This window comes from Prionailurus viverrinus, chromosome B1 (assembly GCF_022837055.1).
Source record: "Prionailurus viverrinus isolate Anna chromosome B1, UM_Priviv_1.0, whole genome shotgun sequence".
Taxonomy (NCBI): Eukaryota; Metazoa; Chordata; class Mammalia; order Carnivora; family Felidae; genus Prionailurus; species Prionailurus viverrinus.
The window spans coordinates 128,758,280-128,774,282 of NC_062564.1; the positions used below are offsets into that span (position 1 = coordinate 128,758,280).

Sequence of the window (16,003 nt, forward strand, 5' to 3'; positions counted from 1 at the left end):
TGATGAGATAGAATACGTTTATTAATAAATACTACAAGGTATCTTTTAAAAGCCAATACTCCTGTAACTCCTTTAAATATTAAAACAAAACAGAATTATATTTTCTAAGTTTTCTAATGGGTAAAAAAATGGAAGAAATATTAATCCTATCAATGTAATATTCAAAATTAAGCCTAAGCAAAACCAATACGCTCAGTACAATGCCTACTTAACAGAAACAATTTAATTTGGGCTTTATTGGGGGAAGGTGGATTTCTTTTGGTTTATGCTATTACTAGATGGCAAAATCAAAGGATTACTATAGTTCCCAAAGATGATTCTAGAGAATTAAGTGCCTCAAATACTCTGCATTTTGAATGAGCATGCAAAATTTAGAGATTTTTCTAAATCAAGATCATTAGAAACTTTACCAGCTTGAAATGAAAAACATCTCTTACCTGTTATATAGTTTTGTTCAGTGTTTTCATTTTAGTGTGAAATCAGAAAAATGATCAGACCTTTAGTTCAGTGGCTAATTACCTGCTAAATCTAAATACTGCTTTCCAATTCTCTGACGCAAATACCATTCCTTTAATTAAATCACAAAAATCTACCTCAAGTAAATGTTAGATAGGAAAATTTACATAAATTCAATAAAGGCAAGAAAATTGAGAGATATATTAAACTGCAGAACATTGGCATGGCATATTTTCTACAAACTTGATAGTCGCTATTTCTTTGTGCTTAATTCTTCATGTACGAGAACCTAAATATGCATGGAAACTCAATTAGTATCAGACTATTTCTGGGTTGACCAAATTCTCTTAAATATTAACCCCTAAACATCAAAATTGGACTTAAAACTTTCTAAATCACAGATTCTATAATGTTTGTATTAGTGGATGCACATAATACAATTGTTCTCTTTTTATTCCCTAGGTAGGTTTCCATTTTTAGTTCCCTATTGTTGAAGTGATTGGCTTAAGTGGCTACAGTTGGTGTTAAATGATGGGGATAGTAAAGTAGGTTGTCTCTATACTGTATCTGCACGGGTTCTGTTGAGAAACAATACTCTGTGGGTGTGTTACATTTCTGTACCTCTGGCAAGCAAAGCACTAATTGACCTTTTCTCCTGGGTTATCTTTTCAATGCTGTATAATAAACAACACTGAAGTTAGAAACAGTGTCTCCCTCTGGAGCAAAGGGCAGGTATGCTTAGTATCCAGCATAATAAAGATTTATGTCCCTAGGGTCAGGTGTTCCTCATGTGAAATATATCTCTGTTGTGTACAGGTCTCACCTGGCTCTCTTTATACCAGTCTATGGAAATTGGAACTTGGGAACTAATATAAGAAAATACTAGTTCAAATTCACTACAAGTCCAGTGAATAATAAAATTCTTTATCTCTGTCCCAGGAGTCTCATCTCTTCTGCCATCATCCATGAAACTGGCAGGCTAAATTGTAAGCTAACAAGTAAGATAAAGCCTCTGACTCTTCACAAGTCTTAACAGGTTTTCCAGACAACTAGGGTAGGGGTAGTAACCTTTGTATGTCTCTTTTGACATGAAAACTTCTCTTGAACTATAGAAAATGGTTGTTCTAATAAAAGGCATAGGATGGTTCTTGAACATGAGCTATAATAAACTTGAATTGTATTGATTTCCAAGAGAAATAAGCAAGATGCTTTAAAGGACTTATCTGATTTTATTATTTCAAATTATATATAAAGTAGGGGTCAGATTTTTGTTTTGGTGAGGGAGGAAGAGGGTGAGATATAGTCATAATACCAAACCACTGAAATTCACTGTGTAAATTACTTTACTGTAGAAAAAGCCTTGTAACTTGATAATTATCTATTTGCTACTTGAATCAATAGAACTTTTTCAGCACTTATAACCGAGGTCCTTGGTAATGTGATATGTTACATAGCAAATTTATAGGCCTTGTTTAGAAATAAAAGAATATGTGAAATCTCTTAGAGAAACAGTGACTGCCATGATGAACTACTACCACTCTATCTTGTCAGGAATTGGTCACTCTTCATTCTATGTACTGATTTACATGGTCACCACTATAAAATATGCTTCTTAATATGCAACTAATTTCAAAATGTCTACATTTCTGACCATAAATTCACGTTCAAAATATTCATTAACAAGAGCAAAGAAATCACTGCATTTTCCTTATAGTTATTTTGTTTAGTGAGAACATCAATCACTTCTAATTTATTTGTACCAACATATCCCAGGGGCACAATTAATCTACATCATTGAAAACTGTTTTAGAAATACCACCATAACAATCTGAAATATTAAAATCGTATTTTGTTATTTCCCTTGTTCATAATTAAACACACTCTCAGACAGCCGTTGCCATTGCAATTCTAATTGAGTAGTAAGGAAAATGTCTAGACTATTTACAGTGACACTGTAAAGATACACAAATGATGGGGCCTTTTGATAGCTTTTATATCTAAAGCTAATTCTTGTCCCCTGTGAACCTTTGCTAGTGAAATTAATGAAATAAAAACAATGTCAAAATTTGAATGAAGAAAGTTAGAAGGTGTCCATGGAGTGATATGGAAAGAAGTCAGTCAAAACAGAAAGCAGAGGCTTCCCAACATAAATAAAAGACCAGTTCCTAACATATGACTATGAAATGTAAGTTTGAGTACATTTCAAGTGAATGCATGAGTCAGAGTTCAAATCAATATATGTTGGCCTCTTGGAGCACCTGGGTGGCTCAGTCGTTGAGCGTCCGACTTCAGCTTAGGTTATGATCTCGAGGTTCACGCGTTCGAGCCCTGCGTCAGGCCCTGTGCTGACAGCTCAGGGCCTGGAGCCTGCTTTGGATTCTGTGTCTCCCCCTCTCTCTGCCCCTCCCCCATTCATCTCTGTCTCTCTCTGTCTCAAAAATAAACATAAACATTAATTTTTTTAAATATATATATGTTGGCCTCTTAAAAAAATATATATATGCATATATATTTCTTAATTCATACTTGGATCATGCCATTCCTAGAAGCTAGCTACAAGAAAAACAAATAAAAACAAAACAAAACCACAAACAACAAAACTCAACTACATATATCTACAAAGATTTTACCCATATATATGTCATTCAAGTTATTTGCTGTAGTTTGCATTGCACAACTTACGTATCATAAAAAGGGTAATATATTGTTATATATCCAGTTATACCTTCTATTTGCTTGTGGATAAAAGACATTATTTTCTTTTAAAATGGAAGTTACTTTGAGGACATAATCACTTCAGGGTTTTTCTTTTTCAATTTATTTTTCCATGTACTAAGCTAACATGTTGGTGCATGCCTCCAGAGATCTATCTCTTACAAAGTTTTTCAAATATGAGTGACACCTTTAATTTCTGAAGTGATTCTCTTTAACCTTGACACAGAAATCCCAACATTATAGTTTAATTTTTCTAGCCCCCTGGTAGGGGTGGGAGGAGAGAAAAAGATAGAGGCAGAGAGAAAGAGAGAGAGAGAGAGAGAGAGAGAGAGAGAGAGATTGACATAGAGAGGGAGACAGAGAGAATATGAATTGTGTGCCTGGATTGAATAATAACTTAAATTATACTCAAAGTAACTTTTACATTTTGAGTTATTTCTTTTTTTGAGATCATTTCTTCATGTGTATCTGGATTCTACTGAAAACACTTCAGCAACAAGTAGAGAACTTTAACCTAATAAAGGCACTTGTATTTATTGTGTTTATTTGCACCCCTTAGTAATTAATTCTGTACCCTTAGTAAGGTAAAGGCATATGTTAAAAATGTGGAAAGACTTCAGCTTAAAGGAAAGGCTTACTTCCATTTCGGAGAAAGCCTGTTCTAAATGATCTCAGGTACGAGAGAAAGTAAATCAATAAAGCAGTTCAGGGACAACACAGAATGTGGAATGCCATCTTTAATTAGAAGCATCCCCACTAAGATGATGAAGCCACAACAAAGGGTCTTATTTCAGAGCCTTGATAATACAGGCAAAACCATGCTGTAAAAAAGCTTGCAAAGTATTTTAATTAGTGTGAAAAGAAAGGGTAGGAAGGAGGGTAGGTGAAGAATTCCTTAAATTCTTCAAAATCTCAGAAAGGTATGGTTTAGAGACACGGCATACTCTGTCATGTTTTTCTCCTGCTCTCAGCTATAACTCAACAGTGGAGCTAGAAAAGTATAATCTTGTGCGACAGCAGGGCATGGACATATCTATCTTCAAAATTTAATGCCCCAGGCTTGCCATGTGGCCATGTTTTGGAAGATAAATTTTTTAAAATGATTAAAAAAATGATGTACTTTCATTTCAACACATATCTTAAATTTGAGAAATTGTGATAATTTCTTCCCTATCCATGGTAAAATCAGCACACTGCACACTGTATTCAGTAGATTGGATAACTTCAGTTTAGTGTTACAGTCTCCTTAATGCTACTACAGGAGTGCTCATTAACTGCTTCATTGGTAAATACCAGGCGGCTATCGTTAATTACAAATCATCGACTGTTTTTATATGGCCAAAGTAGTGTGTATAATGTATACAACTCTCCAGTCATGCCTTGGGGCATTTCTCCTAATATATTTTTGCCATATTTGTTGTTTTTTATAATGGAAATAATGGCTAAAGAAAATCAGAGTCCTATTTCATAAGGAATAAAGTAATGATCTTTTTACTGATTTCTAATAAGATGTAGTATTAGCAGAATTTACTTAAATTTTCAGCTTTATTTAAAAAAATCCCATGTTCATGGGGCGCCTGGGTGGCTCAGTCGGTTGAGCGTCCGACTTCAGCTCAGGTCACGATCTCGCGGTCCGTGAGTTCAAGCCCCGCGTCGGGCTCTGGGCTGATGGCTCAGAGCCTGGAGCCTGCTTCCATTCTGTGTCTCCCCCTCTCTCTGCCCCTCCCCCGTTCATGCTCTGTCTCTCTCTGTCTCAAAAATAAATAAAACGTTTAAAAAAAAAATTTAAAAAAAAAAAAAATCCCATGTTCAGAATGCCTGGTTGGCTCAGTCAATTAAGCATCTGACTCTTGATTTCAGTGCAGGTCATGATCTCCTGGTTCATGGGTTCGAGGCCCAAATTGCGCTCCATGCTGACAATGTGGAACCTCCTTAGGATTCTCTCTCTCTCTCTCTCTCTCTCTCTCTTTGTCTCTCTCTGCCCCTCCCTGGCTCCCTCACTCTTGTGCTCTCTCTCTCGCTCTCTCTCTCAAAATAAATAATAAACTTAAAAAAAATCCATATTGATTGTTTTACAACTTGAAAGAAAGCAACAAAAAAAGAAGTATTTTAGAAATTTTGGATGAAACATCCACTCACAGAATTCGTAAAAATAGATTTGATACTAAAAAGTATATTCAACTATCAAAATTAATCTGTTAGTTCTTCACCAACAAAAATAGACCAAGAACTTATTAATATTACTGGTAAGCTATTTTGTAATGTCATGGTACGTTGAATACAACTAATTCCTAATTAATATTTTTGCTTATTCTTTCAAAAGGGCGAAGACAGTCATAAGACAAAAAAAAATGTTTCACTGAAGAAAGTAAAAATAGGTAAAATACGTCAATTTAATTTAGTATATACATTAAAATTAATACATAATGATAATATATCACTATTGCATTGCACAAATATTAGGCTTAGGTGATACACAGTACAAAAATGGTGATATATTCTTTTATTTTACACTTGATCTTAGCCAAAAGGCCGAGAAGCGATTATATTCTTTTATTTTAATTGTTTTTAATGTTTGTTTATTTTTGAGAGACAGTGTGAGCGGGGGAGGGGCACAGAGAGGGAGACACAAAAGCTGAAGCAGGCTCCAGACTCTGAGCTGTCAGCACAGAGGCCCATGTGGGAATGGACCTCACGAACCATGAGATCGTGACCTGAGCCAAAGTCAGGCGCTTAATCGAGTGAGCCACCCAGGTCCCCCTAAAAGTCAGAAATAATATTGGGACATTTTATATTCAAGGATTGTTTGATTTCTTCTATTGATACAAACTTTTTTTGTTGTTTTCTGTACTCAGTAATGACTATAACAACTTATTTTGTTTATTTTCTAGAATAATGTCCATTTTAAATTATATACACCTGTTCTGTACATATCAATTCATTACCTATGTAATGAAAATATGTAACAATTACTAACAGACCATACAGAAAATGCATTTTACCAATCCTGTGTTGCACCTGAAGTTCCAAAATGTTACCTGTCTCAAATTTAATATCTAAGTGTCTCTCCTGCTGACCAGATTTAGTTTGTACTTGTAGACTTGAGGGCATATTCATTTAGCTTCTTGACCATTTTGCTGCCAAACAGACGCATGCCTGGCGTAGCGTATTTTTCCCTTCTATGAACTTAAAACTTACATATCTTTGTAAAAATGTAAATTAATTTCAGATATTATGTGAAAAAGTTAGGAAGACTACAATAGAACATCTTTATTTACTTAATTTTTTTAATGTTATTTATTTTTGAGAGAAACGAAGAGATAGAGCCCGAGCAGGGGAGAGGCAGAGAGAGACACACACAGAATCTGAAACATGCTCCAGGCTCTGAGCTGTCAGCACAGACCCTGACACCGAGCTCCAACTCACCAACTGTGAAATCACGACCTAGGCCTAAGTCTGACGTTCAACCTACTGAGCCACCCAGGCTCCCCTAGAACATCTTGTATATACTAAATGAACTTCTTCAAGAAAGTGTTATGATAAAAGAAGTGTTATGGTAAAGAACACAGTAATATGGTAAAGTACACAGAAAGCATGAAAACAAAAATAGTCTGCCATCATTTATGATAAAAGTTTGTTATTGCCATTTCACTAATATAAAATATGAACTAACAACATGTTGATAAAAGTAGGCATCTTTACTTCTTAATTACTATATATCCATAAATGGGAATAATTAGAATCCTATGTGGGCTATATTTGGTTATTTCTAACACTATGTGTTATAATCCCTAAGAGTTAGTACCACTAGTGATTTACTGTTGCCATGCTTTTTTGTACTAAATGTATATAAACCAGAAAGAACATTTTTTTTTGTAAAAAATAAAAAAAGGTATTTCTTTGCCAATACTTCTAAAAGTAGGCCTCTATTTACTGCCCAAGGTTATTTGATTTAGAGATAGTTGCGCATTAAGGTGGTAAGTTGGCAAAAGGAACCTTAGATGGAGCATGTTATTTACACAATATATTTCCCTCATGACACACCAGCCATTATTTTTCAGTCCAAGAATATCTGTATACATTTGTTGTACTGGAAAAGAGATATACATTCAATGTTGCCATAGCATTTGCTTTATAGTCACCCAACAATACAAAATATATGTGGTAAGGATACTACTTCAGTAACCATAGCAATACCTAACTACTTGCAGAAATAAATAACTATTATGTGTTGCACATTTCAAATGTTTTTGATAGCTACAGTTAAGTTGTTCTCCAGAATTGTGGTATCATTTTATAAAGGCCTTTCTAAATCTTTAGCAAAGTGGATTAGGGAGAGCAATTTAATGAAAATACCTGTATGAAAAACATGGTTCTTTCAAAAACATACCATTATTGTGTTACAAATGGAAACTGCATCTAGTTAGTACTATTTGGCATATTATAGACAATCAAAAATTATATGCTAGGTGGTTGAATAAATACAATAATGAAACAAAAAAATAAACTTACATCTAAAGGAAAGCATAAGAGAAAGAGTATCTACATTTTCTGGCATATTATGGATTAATATTCATGAGAAAATGTTTGTACTCTATTTGTGCCGTATCAACTCTATCAGAAAGTGGCATAAAATGAATAAGTTAAACAAGTCTTCACAAAACGTGTACTCTTAAGCATCAGGCAGAGTAGACCGTCCTCCATTTTTAAAATTTCTCCCAGAACACCACTCCCTGCTACCTTGACAAAATCTTAATAGTCTCTTACCTCTCAGCTGCATCGTTCAATGAAATCTGTGTTGCCTACTGATTCTGCTCAAAACTTTCAGAGATATTTTTTTAAGTTAAATGAAATTATGTAATTCAAATACTTAATTACCATCATTGGCTCAAATTTAGTGGCTCTCAATCTCCATGGACATCATAATCATCTAAAAATCATTACAAAAGCATGAATACAAACTGCTGGCACCGCAGACCTGCTTAGTAGGTTCTCTGGGGGTGCAGGGTTCTGTAATTTAAAGATTTTCCCAGGTGATTCTGATAAATCCATGAGCATATACTCTTCATCCTAAATCACTGGACATACAATGAATTCTATCTGCTCAAGCATTGCCATCAAAGGTCTTTCTGAAAAAGCCCAAATGAGTATTTCCATATTATCTATCCTATATTACAATAGCACTAACTTTCTCACTACAGCCTGAGTATGGCTTATCCTTCTACACTCCTAAACCTAGAAATCCCTCCTTATTTCCTCTTCCTTAGCAATTTCTGGCTTTCCTAAATTATCACATCTTCTCTGTGAGGGTCTTCTTTAATTCCTCCCAGATGGAGTGAGTATCTAAGGCTCATATGTGTTCCAAGCTTTTGTTGTTTCTTTTAATTTGACAATTATCAACTTGTATAATCATACTTTATTTTTTGAAAGTGACATTTTATTGAAAAATAAATTGAAAAACTGAAGATACATTTTTTTTCAAATTACTGTTTCTTCTACGTAGCGTAGGATTAAAATCCTAATTTCCAAAATTACAATGTTTAGTGTAAAGTTTAGATAATCTGAGTATATATGAAGACTTCTTTTTTTCATTAGGATTTTAATATTATAGTTGATGTTGACAATAGGTTGATACTTTCTATGATACATGTATGTGTGTGTGTGCATATGTGTGCATGTATATTCTTAAGAGTTTATATTGAGGGGCACCTGGATGGCTTCAGTGAATTAAGCCTCCAACTTCGGCTCAGGTCCTGATCTCATAGTTCATGGGTTGGAGCCCTGTGTCAGGCTCTGTGCTTGCAGCGCAAAGCCTGCTTGGGATTCTCTCTCTCTCTGTCTCTCTCTGTCTCTCTCTCTGTCTCTCTCGCTGTCTCTTTCTCTCTGCCCCTCATCCACTCACACACTCTCTCTCTTTCATAAATAAATAAGCACTTAAGAAAAAAAAAGTTTGAGTATAAACTGGAAAATGAAAGTGTAAAATATCTGGGACACGTGGGTGGCTCAGTTGGTTAAGTGTTGACTTTGGCTCAGGTCATGATCTTATGGTTTATGAGTTCGAGCCCTGCATGGGGCTCTGTGCTGAAAGTTCAGAGCCTGGAGCCTGCTCAGATTCTGTGTCTCCCTCTCTCTGCTCCGCTCAAGCACGCTCTCTGTCTCCTTCTCTCTCTCTCTCAAAAATAAATAAACCTTAAAGGAAATTTTAAAAAAAATATTTAAGACTAGTACAGGCCTGGCTACTATTGAGTATAGACCATTCAGTCTGGGGATTTATAGAGAGGCACGCATGAATGCCAAATGACAAAAATTAAATCAAATAGTGTAGAAATATTTCCATCAACGTGACTGTTTAAAGGCACCAATACCAGTCTAAGTGAATTCAAATTTATTTTAAATCTTAAAACATGTCAAAAGGTTCTACACAACTATTTCAGAACTCTTTGGAAATATACACAGTATTTACTTTATACTTAGAAAGTATAACAAAAAGGGAAAAAAGCAAAGTACTGAGGGCTTCTAGGTGCTTAAAAAAAATCTTAGCAGGTAATTATACTGTATTATCTCACATGCTTGGCTCTTTGATTAGGCTATAAGTTACTTAAATACAGAGTGTATGATCTATTGATGTTTTAAATATTGGAAATAATGCTTTAAAACACAAATGCTCAATTAATGAATGCTAAAAAATGGAGGTATTTGTGATTAATATTAAAGTTGTCACTATATAAACTTCAATATACTCTGGATTTCCATATAGGACATATTTTCACCTTTAAAATATTAAAGGGGCGCCTTTAATATAGGGGCGCCTGGGTTGCTCAGTCAATTGAGTGTCTTCAGCTCAGGTCATGATCTCACGGTTTGTGAGTTCAAGCCCTGCATCAGGCTCTGTGTTGACAGCTCAGAGCCTGGAGCCTGCTTCAGATTCTATGTCTCCCTCTCTCTCTGCCCCTCCCCACTCATGTTCTGTCTGTCTGTCTCTCTCTCAAAAATAAAAACATTAAAAAAAATGTAAGTAATAAAGCTAATGTCACATTACAATGACCAACCATCCAGGTTTTCCTGACACTAAAGAGCTTCCCAGAGTGCAAAAATTTCAATCCTAAAATTGAGACAGTATCAGGCAAAACTGGGAAAGTTAATCATACTTTTAAAATCAAATTTAATTTAACATTTTAAAATTAAAGCCATATGAATCAGGGGTTGTATTACCTGTAAGAGCTTTTTTTTACAATATATATATATGTGTATATATACACACACATATATTTAGGTTGAGTTTTCTTCCAATTATTAAAAAATTGATTTCACATCTGATGGAAGGTGATTATAATGGAATAGCTATAATCTAAATGTAAAAAAAAAGTGGTATTTTATTTCAGTTATATATTAGAGTAAGCTCCTCCTATGCTAAAATACTTGGATAAAATTGGGTCTGTTAAAGCATTGTCTAAGGAAAACAAAAAGTGACTAGATTTCATTATATGATTGTTCTTTGGTTTTATTGTAATATAGATTTAATTTACTCTGGGATTTGTTTAAATCTAAGGTTTCTATAAATTACTAGATTAGAATAATCTTTACTTAAAAATAAACAATTATTTTAAGGATAATTTAGGTCAGGTCAATCTTTTCAAGCTGTATTTTGAGAATGAACATATACTTAAAAGTCTCCCAGATATACTAAAACCAGAATAATTTTGAAGGAAATTAAATAATGACCCAGTAACTTCACTAGTCGTTATTTTCCCAAAGAAAACAAAAAAACTAATTTGAAAATATATATGCACCTCTATGTTTATTGCAGTACTATTTACAATAGCCAAGTTATGGAAGCAACATAAGTGTCCATCAATAGATGGATACATTAAGAAGAATTAAGAATTAAGAATGAATTAAGAAGACAGGGTACATATGGGAATAGGAGATAGAGGCTTCCAGTTATGAACTGAATAGGTCATGGTAAAAAAAGGTACAGCATAGTGAATATAGTTGATGGTATTATGATAGTGCTGAATGGAGACGAACAGTAGCTACACTTGTGATGAGCATAGCATAATATATAAATTTGTTCAATCACTATGTTATACACTTGAAAATAATGTAACATGTTTAAAATAAAAAGTTTTCAAAAGAAAATTTAATAATCAATTCCTGTGAATTTACAATCTTTTAATTACTTAAAATGAATCTATTACATTTATCAATTTAATGACTATTTCCACCCATATTCTCAATTATATTGAAAAAATACTTAATGAGGATAAAGATGGCCTCAAAAATGCCTAACAAATTAAAGATGAAGCACATGTAGCCACTGCAGAATTAAGACAACACCAGAATTCTGTCAATACACTAAGAGAAATATCTATTTATAAACTATTGTTTTGGGCAGAGATTGATTTAAATCACAAGTTAAATTAGATATTTTATACTTGTATTTCATTACTGTCTTGAAGAATTAGCCTATATCATATTGTTTTGAATAAGATATTATAACCAATTATGCTAGCTTTATTTTCTTTGTTTTTTTTAATAGACACAGTTTTGATGCTAATATTTTTTTCAAATAAAATTCTATCTTGCCTGAGTATCTTTTGTAATACTAAAATATGTTTTAGAAATTGGTCGTTTGTTAACAATGTTCATTTCTTTAGTAGCTCATGAAATAATATGAGATTTATTTTAATTTGTTTACTTTAAGTTTAACCTTTAACCTTAATTTCTACCTGTTTTTCAGCAGTTAGCACAGTGTTCTCATAGCATGCACTCAGTGGATGTTTACATTATGAATACACAAATTTTCATTAAAATATTTGGTGATATAATTCACTCAATATAATTACACTGAGTAATTTTACATGAGAAAAGACACTAGCTGTTATCCATAATGAATATTTTTTAAAAATGTTTACGTATTTATTTTTGAGAGCAATAGAGAGACAGCAGGGGAGGGGCAGAGAGAGAGAGAGAGAGAGACAGAATCCCAAGCGGGCCCCATAGCTGTCAGTGCAGAACCCAAAGTGGGGCTCAAACCCATGAACCCTCAGATCATGACCTGAGCTGAAACCAAGAGTCAGACGTTTAACTTACTGAGCCACCCAGGTGACTGGGACTTTAGTCGCCACATCATCAGCATCCTGGTAATATTCCATGAATCCCATGATATTTCCTGCTGTTGGGCATGACGGATCCTATCCAGTGATTGATCACCTGTTGGGTCCCAGAACTCAGGACCAATTCCACAAAGTCACATGGAATGGGCTAAGATACAGCTTCTCTGTGGGTTTTAATTAGGATAACACTGTGTGATCAATGCAGTCTCCTTCATATAACCAGTGTTACCTATACGATTTCCCATAATTAGCATCATAATTGTGACATTCTATTTTCCCTAAGTCCATCATGTAGGACACATTTCTGTTATTTCATGAATTATACCAAAGCAATCGGCATTAACCAAAGGTCAATTGCCAAATATATTTGGTTTGTTAGACTATAACACACATTAAGCTTATTAGAAACTTATTTAAACAAAATTAAATTGTACTAGGATATTTCTTTAATGGTTATCACAATAAGAAAGAAAACAATAATAAGAGTTTTGTTCCTCTATTCTTTATTTACTCATTCTCCTTACTCTCCTTTAGCATTCAATATATAGTTCTAGATAAAATAATAAAAATTAATGCAACATCAGACTGAAGCTACTATATTTATTCAGCAAACTATTTTCTGAACAAAACCAAACCAAAAACATGTTTATCAGAAATGTCAATTAAAGAAACAAAACCTATCATTATTAATAAATTGAAATATAAAATATATCTTGCTACAGGCTGCATTTTGAGAGATGTATTTCATACATATTAGAAAAGATTTTGAAAATACAAGAAAATCAATAAACAATGCTACAAAGCAATTATAAATCAAGGCATAAATGATATTATGTAGGCATAAGAACACTTATCCAAGTTGGAAAATACTTCAATATGGGAGCAATTTTTTTTTAATGTTCCTTCACTTTTGAGAGAGACAGAGAGAGACAGAGTCCAAGCACGGGAGGAGCAGAGAAAGAGGGAGACGCAGAATCTGAAGCAGGCTCCAGGCTCTCAGCTGTCAGCACAGAGCTTGATGTGGGGTTCAAACTAACAAACCGTGAGGTCACGACATTGGCCAAAGTCAGACTCAACCTACCGAGCCTCGCAGGTGCCCTGGAGCAATTGTTTTTGAAGTAGGTAAGTCAAAATGAGAAATACCAGAAAAAATACATTTCTTTTTTTAAGCCAAATTTTGGCTAAAATTTTTTCTTGTTCAGTTGCTCACATTGGTTTACAAAGAGTTGCATTAAACAAAATAGACCTAAACTATAACAGGAGATATTTAGTTGTATAATACAAGATTTGTATCAGTGAATATGGCTGAACAGCAGAAAAGAATATTGATCGAATAGGAGGTAAAAGTCTTCTCTGTTTACTTTTTTAAATTTTTTTTAAGTTTATTTTGAGAGAGAGAGAGAGTGCGCGTGCACCCTAGTGAGCAAATAGGGGAGGGGCAGAAAGAGAGGGAGGGAGAGAGAGAATTCCAAGCAGGCTCTGCACTGTCAGCATACTTGAAAACAGGGCTCGAACCCACAAACCATGAGATCATGACCTGAGCCAAAATCAAAAGCCCCGATGTCTAAACAACTGTGCCACCCAGGAGTCTTTGCCTTTTTAACTTTTAAAAATTTTTATTATTTTATATGTAAGAGGGTTAGGATTCCAATAATAGAAAAAAAATAAACTATCAAAATTTCTCCTATGCTTTTATGTTCAGGATATTTAAGGTAACTATAGGACATACACTGTATGACATATTTAAGAGGATTTTGTTTTTCTCTTATTATTTGTACAATAATAATTCAAGACAACCTGCAAGGATAGTCCACATCAAATAACAACAACAAAAAAAATATGGGGCGCCTGGGTGGCTCAGTCGGTTGAGCGACCAACTTCGGCTCAGGTCATGATCTCGAGGTCTGTGAGTTCAAGCCCCAAGTTGGGCTCTGTGCTGATAGCTCAGAGCCTGGAGCCTGCTTCTGATTCTGTGTATCCCTCTCTCTCTGCCCCTCCCCAGCTCATGTTCTGTCTCTCTCTCTGTCAAAAATAAATAAACATTAAAAAAATTTTTTTTTAATATAACAAAGTTCATTTATTTCTGTCATTTTATACAACAAGCACTGTATCCTATGACATGTCACAAATATATCAAGATAAAAATGGGTAAGATGATAATGCTTTCTCTCCTTTCCTTTTGGATTGTGGAGAGTAAGCAAAACCAACCAACAGCAATTGTTGAGGCACCCATATGTCTTTTCTTATCCTGCAGCTAGATCCCAAATAACAAAGAAGTAAACAAAAGGAGAAAGGTCAACTTAAAGATGAAGGAATGAATGTGTCATAGGATACTTAAAATATTTTGAGAGAGAAAAATCAAGAAGACTTTATAAAGGAGCATTTAACTAAAAATGGATAAAAGATCACTAGGACAGTTTGATGGTATTCCAAGAGATAGCAGACACCGTTTATAGAAACCAGTGGTCAAGTTGTCCTCAGTGAGTGGTGTGCAGAAAGGTTGGGACAATAAATATGAACTTTTACTCTTTATAATAAGGGAAGAATGAAGATCTCGCTCTTTCTTGTACTTAACTGATTTTTTATCTGATGTTTTATTTTTTATTTATATTTTAAATGTTCATTTATTTACTTTTGAGAAAAAGAGAGATAAAGACAGAAGAAGCAGGGGGGCAGGGGCAGAGAGAGAGGGAGAGAGAATCCCAAGCATGTTCCGCGGTGTCAGCATAGAGTCCGGTCCTGGGCTCAAACTTACAAACAAGGGAGCTGAAATAAGGAATTGGATGCTTAACCAACAGGGCCACCCAGGTGCCCCTTTATCTGATTTTTTTAAAATAATATTCTGAGGGAAATGAATTGGATAAAATGATTTGGAACAAACAAATGGGACACAGATTGGCCGAGGATAATGAAGTTTGGCTCATTTAAGGAAGTGGTATAAAAAAGATCAATTAAAAAAAAAACACCTTCCTGTTCCTTCAGAGCAAACAAGATGGTATGTTATAGAGTAGTAATTCATAAACTTTTATGTATCTATTGATGAAACACGTAAGAATCATAGCATGCAAATTCTCATTGAGTAGATCTGGTGTGGGGCCTGACATTCTGCATTTCTAACAAACTCCATGGGGAAGCCAGGCTACTAGTTCAAGGCCAACACTCTGAGTAGTAAAGTTGTACAGTTAAAGTTAATCTAAGTCATATAAAGAACACAATAATACCAGGGAACTTTGTTCTGGGATAAGATTCAATGTCCCACACATTTCTTTTTGGGGGGTGGGTAGGTATCTATGCAGTTTAGAAATTAAAAGGACACACGGACCAAGAGAGCTTTATCAAGCCACCTTAGTTGAGGAAGATTAAAGTGTGGATGTGAGAAGCAGGAAATAGTGTTTCAAGCAAGGTTCCTAAGCCCCAGCTTCTCAACTGGCTTTGAGTTCAACTCAGAAATGGCAGAATTCTTAGAAAAGTTTAAAAATTATCTTAGGATTGAGTGAAGTGTGCTCCCCACAGGCACAAACATCCAAGTGTAGCAAGAACACTAGCAAAGCCTTTGTCTTTAATTAAAAGCCCAGTGCAAGGGGAGCCCCAGGTTTATTTTTGCCCAAACCAAAAGAATAATCAGTTTGCCATTAAAAAAAAAATAGTTCTTTATTTAGAAAAAAAAATTTCTTAGTTAGGACTGTTTATTTTTTTGTCATATTTACTTTGATTAA

The 16,003-nt window shown here is 34.4% G+C and overlaps 1 protein-coding gene and 1 pseudogene across 1 annotated transcript in view; both read right to left on the reverse strand.

The window, feature by feature from the left end:
* GRID2 (glutamate ionotropic receptor delta type subunit 2) overlaps positions 1–16,003 on the reverse strand; it is a 1,470,351-nt gene that overhangs the window by 847,748 nt on the left and 606,600 nt on the right. The window lies entirely within an intron of this gene.
* On the reverse strand, positions 5,583–5,715 carry LOC125165114 (uncharacterized; annotated as a pseudogene).